Genomic DNA, 11,741 nt, shown 5'->3' with positions numbered 1-11,741 from the left:
GACGTATGGTCTCCAAAGTAGAAACTTTATCTGCCGTATATTATACGAATACATTACAGAGATAGCAGCTCACTGACTATGAGTAGTGAACGCCTTTAGCTATTACCCGTAAATTAGGTTAAAAATGGTAAATGGCAAGACTCATCTCAAGTTCACATAGAGTTCAACGTCATTTGGTTGAGATGAATTGATGTTACGTATACCTAAACGATAAATACTATAGGCTTCAACATAAAAAGTGCAAGTTTTGAGATATTTTCTCAAAATATCAAGAGCTATCTTAAGAACCACTGAACCAATAATAGGCTTGTTTGTACTCATTTTAATGCATTTGTCATGCTGATTCCAAATGTGGTTATAAATTTACAATTCTGAATTGTTTTAAATTGAAACTTGTCGTCTGCAGTCGACACCCGCGTACGGAGAGAGAGTTAAAACATCTTCTGCGTTCGGTTGTGCTTCTGGATTCAACTATTTTTTATTGAAAGAGAAAAAAATGTTCTTTGTACATATTTAGTAAAACAAACTATAAAACCCAGCGATTGTGTATTATTGGGTCGATCAAGACCTTTTTTCCGATCTGAATGGAAGTTATGATTTTGTCGAACGGACCCACAGGAAGCCAGGGTTCGGTTTTTGCCGGGTTTTTGCCGGCAAAGTGGCAAAAACCAGTTTTTGCCAGTTTTTGCCTGGTTTAAAGCGGCAAAAATGGCAAAAACTCACATATTGCCACTCAAATATTAAAAAGTGATACAGAAAGCTCATAAACAGTAACACAACTTTTAATGAATCATTCAACATATTTTTTTTGTCTCATCAAGTCCTTAAAATTAAAAAGTTTTGAATTTGATACATGCCAAATTTCGGTTAAATACACTTGAGCAATGAAAACGCATGCCTTTAATATATTGCTTATAATTACGAAATCTGACCTTGTTACACTCGGGAACTTATTTTTGTAACTTAATAATTGGTTTTGAGATGAAAAAAATGAACTATAAATCACTTTTTAGTTTTTGCCGTTTTTGCCGGCAAAAACTGGCAAAAACTGTTCTTGCCGAGTGGTTAAAACCGCGGTTTTTTCCGCCTGCGGCAAAAACCTGCGAACCCTGCAGGAAGCCCTACGAAAGATCAGATTTTTCAATTAAAAGTCATAATAATATACGGTAAATTTTCAATTTTCTTATTATCTATGCCAAAAAATGATGAAATAATATTAGTATCACACTTGAACTGTCCGAAATATGAGGTAAATCGAACGAAAACCCACTTACCGTGCTAACTAACTTGGCCGCTTACGTGAAGCTCTTTGGGGGTTTAATGTCTTAATTACTGCATTAATTCAAAATTGCTATGTTGTCCTGCAAACGCAACATGTTTGACTGATTCCAATTAAGTATAAGTTGTGCCACGTGCATGTAAACATAAAAATTGCCTACTTTCGGATTTAAAAACTACATTAGAGAATGAATTTGGAGAAAACCTTCTGATAATTACAAACACTCGCTGAGCAGCAAGACCTTCCCTCTAAGCTTTTAATCCGATAAGCTGATTATCTATTTGTTTTCATGAATTGGAAGACATTCTTTGATGTATTACTGAGCTCAATCATCTGAAATTACTGGAGCGTGAACCACCCAGGCTGGTGGCTCAGCATAGTATTTTATTAACAGAAGGTTTTCTCCAAATTAGTTTCCTAATGAAATCTAAAAAGATCGTACATGATTAGGCTTTGGCTAATATTAATTTCATTTTTACGCAAATGCCTATATCGCATAAATTTTGGCGTTTTAAAGGAAAATAGAATAACAGACAACCCATGTAAAACATTGCAATAACATGAACTTTGTACGAATATAGGTCGCAGTCACTGACCGATAACCTCAAATTCTATTTAATGAAAAACATTTTATCTGAAAATTATACTCATTACTCCCTGCATGCACCATAAACCCCACATAGAGATATGGAATACCTAGCAATGGAATCCAGGAAAACTGACTACTGGACTGCTCTATTACGCACTATATTATCCTTAAACGATGGAATCTTATTGGCTTTAACGATGACGAGTCTTTAATAGATAACAGAATATAGTATTTATTATGTCATTACTGATATCTGGTGATTAGTCTTTGATCTCTGTCTTACAATAACTATCTTGCTGTAATGATCGAAAAGTTTTTTCTCTGTGTCTTACGTACGTTGTAAACACCCCGGTCAGCATCATTGGGCTGTTCTAGTTCATATCCATCCACCCCCTATTAAAGTCATGTCCTTAATATCCCACGCAGGGAGTGTGAATTTTAAATGGGGTTACCTGAATGGGTGACTCCATTTGAAACTTACACCCCCTGTGTGGGACATTAGGGTCATGTTTTCTACAGGGGGTGTAAGGATCCCAACTGGAATGGCCCATTTTGTAAGGAGCAGATCTCGAAGGGGAGTTCGTTACCAGCATCTCTGAGGGCCATCTCGGCAATTAAGAGAGACAGTGGCGCCGTAGCATCCACGTGGTTGAAATTGTAACGTCTTTCAACTTGAACATTTGACAGGAAAAAAATGAATTCTTACCCACAATGCATCACAATATTTCGCTAAAGTGGTTCCTGTACAAGTCAAGCGATCAAGTTAGTGATACGTTACTCGTGTATTGGAGATCCGCTCTTTAAGTTAGCCTTTCTTAGAACCTTTTTGTCCCGCAGGTAACACCCTCAGAAAATGAGGGTTCTTTATATATTCCAGAACTCAAAAAGTTCTGGCTTTTTATGTACTTTATTGGATATCCGCCCTTTTAACTTTTTATAGGCTACTTTATGGAAAAGAAAGGTGCAAATTATAACGTTTTTGTCACGCAGGTAGCACCTTCAGAAAATAAGGGTTCTCCAAGGGTTCTTTATAATGTTAAAGAACTCAAAAAGGTCTGGCTTTTTACGTACGTTACTGCCCGGCGTTACTGATTCTCATATTATTGGAGATTCGCGCTACTTGGAAAAAAAAGGTGCAACTTAGAACCCTTTTGTCACGCAGGTAGCACTCGCAGAAAATAAGGGTTCTCGAAAGGTTCTTTATATGTTCCGGAACCCCAAAAAGGCTCCTTTTAGACCCAATATGGTTTTAAAGACCCCTTTAGAACCCTTTGGAGAACATATGGTTCTTTGGAAGAACTTTTAAAGGTGGTCCCTGAGCTCAACCAAATATGTGAACCCTTGTAGCACCCTTGAACGAATTAACCAATGTGAACCAATTTTGGACAAATGACTAAGTATTATTTTACTTGTTATAACGCTATATCTGGTATAAGTGTATCTCATTAATTTGTCGTTAGTCTAATTAACAGCTTTGTAATACAAGTTTAGTTGCCGGACGCTTAATTTCTTTCTGCAACCATAATGGGCCGCAATATATCACTAACCGCATCGTCCGAGGCAAGGTTCATTATTGTCAGGGTTAGGGTTAGGGTCTTATGGTTAGGGTTAGGGTTAGGGTTAGTTAGGGTTAGGGTTAGAGTTAGGGTTAGGGTTAGGGTTAGGGTTAGGGTTAGGGTTAGGGTTAGGGTTAGGGTTAGGGTTAGGGTTAGGGTTAGGGTTAGGTTAGGGTTTAGGGTTTAGGGTTTAGGGTTTAGGGTTAGGGTTAGGGTTAGGGTTAGGGTTAGGGTTAGGGTTAGGGTTAGGGTTAGGGTTAGGGTTAGGGTTAGGGTTAGGGATTAGGGTTAGGGTTAGGATTATATTCGTATTTATTAGTACTAATATACTAGTAATAGTATATTGTGTGTATGCACTTTATTCCGTAATCAATAAGTATCATAAACAAACACCTTTCTGGCACAACGAATCATAGCAAAGTCGTGTAGGCATTAGACTATGGATACATAGATTGTGGGTTCGAACCCCAGGTAAACCGTTGTAGAATTTTAATTCTATCGATTTCTTTCTATTTTATTAAGTAAGAGGAAATAATAATGGTAATAAACTCGTGTTATATCTAGCCTTATAGGCCTATAATTACATGTATGTACTATATGTTATCGCATTGCGGCCCATTATGGTTGCAGAAAGAAATTACGCTTGCCGGACGGGGTTGTATGGTTGAAAAGTTTTTCTTGTTCTATTTGTGCAATGCTTTCTGGGTAGATATTCAATCACCCTTGCAACGTTTGATATAAATATCACAAATAAAGATGATATGATTCAGTCCTGGATGATCGGCTACCGTGCACCAACTCGATGCTTCGCGGATACCACATTCTTGGTACAACGTAGAAACAATGTAGGAATCAGTGGCGGCGCCAGGATTTTTTCGGGGGTGGGGTGGGGGAGGTGTCGGAGTGGGGGAGGTGAATTTCCTGGAGTAATCAACCAAAATTGCCCGGCGCAAAAAGTGGACATTTTCGTAGTTTGGGTTTTTACTGGAGGGGACAAGAAAAATATGGCGGGACAAATGCCCCTTGCCCCCTTTTATAGTGCCGTCAATGAAAATAATCCTTTTGAACTGAAACAAAGGATGCTTGTTCAATTTTGATCTAAATTTGTTTTCCCCTAGGCACCTTTCTGATATTACGCCCTAAAAAACATTTTGTAAATGTTGTCAAAATGTTATTGTAAAATATATATTGCAAACATTCAAGCTTTTTGGTAGAATAAGTAGGTATAGTAAGTTTTCAAGAAATGTTTTTGAATGTTTTGAAACGTTTTATACCCTTTATATAACCCGAACTTTAAACGTGTTCTGGCAACTGTCAAAATGTTATTGTAAAATATTTTTACAAACATTTGAACTTATGTAACCGTAAAAAGGAGTATTTCGAGATCCTAGCATCCTCTTTTTATGACATTTTTCAGTAGATATGCACGAAAAAAGCTTATTCCCAAAATTTCAGTTGATTCCGATTTTGCGTTTGCTTAATGTTATGCGTGATTTATGTGTATTACACTGCTCTGTAGACAATGTGTTGTAATTTCGTTCTGGTATATACCAGAACGAACTTCAAATTTCACGATATTTTTGCTAAACGTATTAAGTTTTGTACATAAACATTATTGTAGCCAGAGGTTTCCAGTGATATAAAAATCTTAACTTTTTGGAGAAAAGTGGGGGGATGATGCTGTGGATCACGAAATGCCCTTTTAAGTAGTAAGTTTTCAAGAAATGTTTTTGAATTTTCTGGCAATCGTTTGTAACCTTTTGCGAATAATGTCGAAAACGTTTTGTGTTTGATGGTAAGATAAAAAAAAACAAACCCACAGCACCAGATGATATTGTTAACTAGTTGAAATAAAGGTTACTTAATAATTGAGAAAGCTGAAAACAAACCATTAAAATCGCGTTGTTTGTTTTGTTGGGTAGGGTTTTTTTTCTTGGAATTTTAGGCAAAATTAAGTAGGCACCCGTACTTCTATTATACTGCCATGCATGGCCATGGAGACTTGAATGTAGAAGCTGTAAATCCGCGGATATGTGTTCTTTCCGCTCAGTCGAAAATAAAACCAAGGTGCGTAAAGATTGGATTCAACGCACATTACCGACTTCTGCTTAAAACCAAAACTATGCAATGTATGGGGCACACAGGAATTTCAAACCTGTAATACATTATGTTTTGCATACCACCGCTCTGTGCAGGGGGTGAGGAGGGGTGTGTTTGTGCCTTTGTGGGGTGTGTGTGGCCTGGAAGAAGTGGATGTGTAAACTAAAGAGTGAATGTTTAGTGATATGAGCTAGGGACCACTCGCCAAAAAGAGAAAATGAGTCAATTCCATATTGAAAATTGCCGTCATTTTAGTACATGTACAGATTGATAATTTTAAAATTGTACAGATTTAAAATTTCAAAATTTTTGAGAGTAGAGTTTTATTCTTGTGAAGCCGTAAAATGTCCTGTTTTCGGAGTGGTCCAAATGAGTTCTCACTCTTTTGCATTTTACTGGTGAGCCGGGTGGGTGTGGCCGTGTGAGTGTTGGCTGCAGACTTTTTTGACATTTGATTGAAATTTTAGATAAATTATATCGTAATTTTTTACAGGGATTTATTTGGACTGGACTGGACTTGGACCAAGTCCTTTTTGTCAGGGCTGAGCCGAGCCATTTTGTGTCCGCGTCAAAGCACACTATTCCGACAAATTCGAGTCCGAGTCTGTACTCGAACGACATCACTGGTTTTATGTGTGTGAAGTGCATGATTTAATGGCACTTACGGAGGAGAAAACTCGGTTAAAACGTGAGCAGGCTTATGTGTCCAGACCAAACGACTGACAGCATAAGGCAACAAAATAACGTTCGAAAGTGGAGAAGAGGGGGTAAAAAAGTTCGATTACGTTCGTAAAATACTAGTTAAAACAAAAATCTTTCGAGCTGGAATTTTTAACATACCAAACTTACGTTAGAGGGAGCCTGGAGGGAGGAAGTGAGAGGGTTAGGGGCTGTGCAATATTTACGTGCCCCCCCCCGGGTGGTGAATTCTCAAAGTGGTCAGTGCAAAAAATCGCTTCCCCCACCCTTTGGCCGTACCAAAAATTCTTTCCCCTCTTTTATCGTGCCTAAAATCACTGCCCCCCCTTTACACACTAAGATTTTGGGAACCCGAATTTAAAACCTTAAATTATCTGATCATATAATGCGAGCAGGAAATTTTGCATATTTGAACGTGTTCCTATAATGTTTTCCTACACCTTTTTAGGGCGTAATATAGAAACGGTGCCCAAAATATATGTGTCAAAAATCGCTTGCCCCCCCTTCGACCTGCCAAAAATCGCTTGACCCCCACCCACCTTCTACCTGCCAAAAAATGCTTGCCCCTCCCCCTTTGGCTTGCTATAAAATCTTTGTCACCCCCCTATAATTCACCACCCAGGGGGTACACATAATTATTGCACCACCCCTTACATGTAGCCTTCTGCAACAAGTTATGATCTGCAACGGTTAAGCCTGCAGTTACTCTAGCGCCGTCAAGATGTATTTGTTTATGCAAGGGACCGAATTCAAAAGGTGATTTTTTTTAAATTCAAGCGAGGGCGCAAATGGTTTTTGGAATGGTATCGGGCCTGGATCGAAGGCCTATTGCATATACTGTTCAAATTAGGCCTATATCAAATATTATCAAATAATGTCCATCAGTCCAGTCCCCCATCCCAAGAAAAACTGGTGCAGCCAGTATTAGTACCCAGTGTAATACCAATTTGAGACGCAAAATATGGATGGCTGGCGGACTGACGCAAAGAAACAGATATGGATGGAGGGAGACACAAAGAAACAGCTATGGATGGAGGGAGACGCAAAGAAACAGCTATGGATGGAGGGAGACGCAAAGAAACAGCTATGGATGGAGGGAGACACAAAGAAACAGCTATGGATGGTGGGAGACGCAAAGAAACAGCTATGGATGGAGGGAGACGCAAAGAAAGAGCTATGGATGGAGGGAGAGGCAAAGAAACAGCTATGGATGATGGGAGACACAAAGAAACAGCTATGGATGGAGGGAGACACAAAGAAACAGCTATGGATGGAGGGAGACACTAAGAAACAACTATGGATGGGGGAGACACAAAGAATTACAGCTATGGATGGAGGGAGAGGCAAAGAAACAGATATGGATGGAGGGAGACGCAAAGAAACAGCTATGGATGGAGGGAGACGCAAAGAAACAGCTATGGATGGAGGGAGACACAAAGAAACAGCTATGGATGGAGGGAGACACAAAGAAACAGCTATGGATGGTGGGAGACGCAAAGAAACAGCTATGGATGGAGGGAGACGCAAAGAAACAGCTATGGATGGAGGGAGACGCAAAGAAACAACTATGGATGGTGGGAGACACAAAGAAACAGCTATGGATGGAGGGAGACACAAAGAAACAGCTATGGATGGAGGGAGACACAAAGAAACAGCTATGGATGGTGGGAGACACAAAGAAACAGCTATGGGAGACACAAAGAAACAGCTATGGATGGAGGGAGACACAAAGAAACAGCTATGGATGGAGGGAGACGCAAAGAAACAGCTATGGATGGGGGAGACACAAAGAAACAGCTATGGATGGTGGGAGACGCAAAGAAACAGCTATGGATGGAGGGAGACGCAAAGAAACAGCTATGGATGGAGGGAGACACAAAGAAACAGCTCATGGATGGAGGGAGACACAAAGAAACAGCTATGGATGGTGAAAGACACAAAGAAACAGCTATGGATGGAGGGAGACACAAAGAAACAGCTATGGATGGAGGGAGACGCAAAGAAACAGCTATGGGTGGAGGGCAGACACAAAGAAACAGCTATGGATGGAGGGAGACACAAAGAAACAGCTATGGATGGAGGGAGACACAAAGAAACAGCTATGGATGGAGGGAGACACAAAGAAACAGCTATGGATGGAGGGAGACACAAAGAAACAGCTATGGATGGAGGGAGACGCAAAGAAACAGCTATGGATGGAGGGAGACGCAAAGAAACAGCTATGGATGGAGGGAGACGCAAAGAAACAGCTATGGATGGAGGGAGACACAAAGAAACAGCTCATGGATGGAGGGAGACACAAAGAAACAGCTATGGATGGTGAAAGACACAAAGAAACAGCTATGGATGGAGGGAGACACAAAGAAACAGCTATGGATGGAGGGAGACGCAAAGAAACAGCTATGGGTGGAGGGAGACACAAAGAAACAGCTATGGATGGAGGGAGACGCAAAGAAACAGCTATGGATGGAGGGAGACGCAAAGAAACATCTATGGATGGAGGGAGACACTAAGAAACAGCTATGGATGGAGGGAGACGCAAAGAAACAGCTATGGATGGAGGGAGACGCAAAGAAACAACTATGGATGGAGGGAGACGCAAAGAAACAGCTATGGATGGAGGGAGACACACATAAACAGCTATGGATGGAGGGAGACACAAAGAAACAGCTATGGATGGAGGGAGACACAAAGAAACAGCTATGGATGGAGGGAGACGCAAAGAAACAGCTATGGATGGAGGGAGACGCAAAGAAACAGCTATGGGTGGAGGGAGACACACATAAACAGCTATGGATGGAGGGAGACGCAAAGAAACAACTATGGATGGAGGGAGACACAAAGAAACAGCTATGGATGGAGGGAGACACAAAGAAACAGCTATGGATGGAGGGAGACGCAAAGAAACAACTATGGATGGAGGGAGACGCAAAGAAACAACTATGGATGGAAGGAGACGCAAAGAAACAGCTATGGATGGAGGGAGACACAAAGAAACAGCTATGGATGGAGGGAGACGCAAAAGAAACAACTATGGATGGAGGGAGACACAAAGAAACATCTATGGATGGAGGGAGACGCAAAGAAACAACTATGGATGGAGGGAGACGCAAAGAAACAGCTATGGATGGATGGATGGAGACGCAAAGTAACACATGGATGAGACACTAAGAAACAACTATGGATGGAGGGAGACACAAAGGAACTGCTATGGAGGGAGGGAGACGCAAAGAAACAGCTATGGATGGAGGGAGAGGCAAAGAAACAACTATGGATGGAGGGAGACACAAAAACCAGCTATGGATGGAGGGAGACACAAAGAAACAGCTATGGATGGAGGGAGACACAAAGAAACAGCTATGGATGGAGGGGGAGGCAAAGAAACAGCTATGGATGGAGGGAGACGCACATAAACAGCTATGTATGGTGGGAGACGCAAAGAACAGCTATGGATGGAGGGAGATGCAAAGAAACATGAATGGTGGGAGACGCAAAGAAACAGCTATGGATGGTGAGAGACGCATAGAAACAGCTATGGATGGATGGATGGATGGAGACGCAAAGTAACACCTGGATGAGACACTAAGAAACAACTATGGATGGAGGGAGACGCAAAGGAACTGCTATGGATGGAGGGAGACGCAAAGAAACAGCTATGGATGGAGGGAGAGGCAAAGAAACAACTATGGGTTGAGGGAGACGCTAAGAAACAACTATGGATGGAGGGAAACGCAAAAAACAGCTATGGATGGAGGGAGACGCTAAGAAACAAAGAAACAGCTCATGGATGGAGGGAGACACAAAGAAACAGCTATGGATGGAGGGAGACACAAAGAAACAGCTATGGATGGAGGGAGACGCAAAGAAACAACTATGGATGGAGGGAGACACAAAGAAACAGATATGGATGGAGGGAGACGCAAAGAAACAGCTATGGATGGAAGGAGACGCAAAGAAACAGCTCATGGAGGGAGACGCAAATAAATAGAGCCACCACAGCTATGAATGGGACGTAAACAGATGTGGATGGAGAGGGGTGGAAGCTGGTGGAGGACCAAATGGGCAAAATTTGTCAAGGCGTCCGCATATAGTCCTCCCCTACTTTTAATAGGCCTACACATTGATTCGACCCTTTGTCATGTTTGTGTGACGTGTAATGCAACTTTGTAATCGGCTTAGGCTTATTCTCAAATTTTATAAACGCCAACAATGAGTTCATTTTCAAAATACAACATTGAATGAGAGATCAAAAATTAATTTCAATGAGCAGAAATTAATTCAACACACAAAAATATATTATCTTAATCAGATTTTTCTTTCAATGTAAGGCCTAAATTAGGCCTATGCAAAAAGAGTTTTTCAATAAGCAAACTTGTTTTTATAAGAGATCATTCAATAGGCCAAGGTCTATGTAAAACCTATTCAAACAATATTAAATACGAACAAACTATTTCATTAATATAATATTTCATAATTTGCTTTTTTATAAATGTTAGAATATTTTTACTTGTTTGCCCCCCCCCCCTCTTTTTTCGTTTTCCCCCTTTCCTTTATTTTTTCCAAGCTACTTTTGAAATAGGCATATTCTTATGAGTTTTTTTACTAGTAGCCCAGCAAACATAAAACGTTTTCGACATCATTCGCAAAAGGTTATAAAAGGTTGTCAGAAAACGTTTAAATGTCGGGTTATATAAAGGGTATATTAAGAGTATAAAACGTTTTCATAACCTTAAAAACATTTTTGATAATCTACTGCTCAGCAAACAAAAATGTTTTACAGAAAACGTTTAGGCCTAAATGTCGGGTTATATAAAGGGTACAAAAACGTTTTAATAACATTCCAAAAACATTCTTGAAAACTTTATACAAAACATTCTAAACAGAATGTTATTTTGGGGTTGAAAAAATATTTTTGCGAAAAATGTTTGCCCAAAATATTTTCAATAACGTTTTAAAAACGTTTTCATGACCTTTATATAACCCGACATTTAAATGTTATTAAAAGGTTTTGAAAAAACATTTTAAGAACATTTCTGTGTTTGCTGGGTTCAAATATTTTAACATAATGTTATTTAAGTATTGACACAATATTTGGCAAAAATGTTTGCAAAAATAGTTTTCAATAACATTTTTTGAAAACATAATATTGTTGTAGTGTGTTTTCATACAAAACGTTTTAAAACGTTATCATGACCTTTAGGCCTATATAACCCGACATTTTAATGTTATTAAAACGTTTTTACCTGAACCAAAAGCCAAAATATTACGTTTTAAAAACGTTTTTGTGTTTGCTGGGAGGCATATGTTGCTTGTGGAAATCGTTTTGACATAATTATTGAATGATTTCTCCTCGAAACAATGTTGCTTTGGCCTATTGTAATATAAATCTCTTTTTGCATAATTAGGCCTAGGCCTATTTGAAACTGAATAAAAAGCTTATGATTTTGTTTTTTCCTTTCTTCCCCCTCCCTCTCTCTCTCTCTCTCTCTCCCCCCCTCTTTCTTTCTTTCTTTCTTTC

This window comes from Amphiura filiformis, chromosome 5, assembly GCF_039555335.1.
Source record: "Amphiura filiformis chromosome 5, Afil_fr2py, whole genome shotgun sequence".
In the NCBI taxonomy this organism is placed as follows: domain Eukaryota; kingdom Metazoa; phylum Echinodermata; class Ophiuroidea; order Amphilepidida; family Amphiuridae; genus Amphiura; species Amphiura filiformis.
This window is presented reverse-complemented; position numbering follows the sequence as displayed.